The sequence below is a fragment of the Ipomoea nil genome, unplaced genomic scaffold (assembly GCF_001879475.1).
Source record: "Ipomoea nil cultivar Tokyo-kokei standard unplaced genomic scaffold, Asagao_1.1 scaffold2279, whole genome shotgun sequence".
In the NCBI taxonomy this organism is placed as follows: Eukaryota; Viridiplantae; Streptophyta; class Magnoliopsida; order Solanales; family Convolvulaceae; genus Ipomoea; species Ipomoea nil.
This window is the reverse complement of record NW_017618707.1, coordinates 377,501-378,432: the sequence shown is the minus strand read 5'-3', so window position 1 is coordinate 378,432 and position 932 is coordinate 377,501.

The window sequence follows — 932 nt, the reverse complement described above, 5'->3', positions numbered from 1 at the left end:
CGCAAAATATTCCAATTGAGCCAAACATGACCTATTTACTTGTTAACTTGCTGATGTGGAGATTATCATGTTAAAATAATAATTTTTTTATTTTATTATAATAATTTAAAATAACAAAAAATAAAATAATAAAAAAAAGTTTTGCCGCTTCGTCTCCGACAGCCTGGAGACGAAGATTGGTTCTTCGTCTCCGGCAGCGGAGACGAAACGGAAAATCTGATTTTTTTTTTAATTTAGTTTTGTTATTTTAAATTATTAAAATAAAAAAAAAATATTATTTTAATATGATAACCTCCCCATCAGGTAAACAAGCGACGTCATTTTTGACTTAATTGCAACATTTTGTGTTGTTCAGGGATCTAATTGTATTTCTTTTTTTAGTTCAATGACCTGAGTGCATTTTTGTGTGTAGTTCGATAGCATATTTAATCCTTATTCCTAAAATTTTAGATCTCTCCATAAATATTAGGAATGAGACAATCTTTTTAATTACGGACTACTTGTTATTTCTCCCATTTTAAAAATGAAGAATAATTCATTAATTTGTAGTGAAATTGTGTGCAAAATTCCGTATGATTTGTCTAAAGACTAAAGTGTACGAGAGTTAGGTTTCTTAGTGTGTAAAAATACATGAACCAAAGATACCCTTAGTTTTATTTGTAATTCGACCATCGTTTTATGCACAATTTTTTCAAGGGGTGAACTTAAGAGTTAAGATTACTTGTTAGACAAAGATAAATTACTGATCGAGTTAATCTCTATAATGATTTTAACATCAAAAGGATTCATTAACTTTAAATTAAAATATTTGAAATTGTATTTTATCAATTTTTTTTAATGTGATTAAGTCAATCATATTCATAAATGATTAAATTAAGAAAATAATGCCGCAATATTTTCCATGTTCAAACATTAATGACCGATTCAATAGT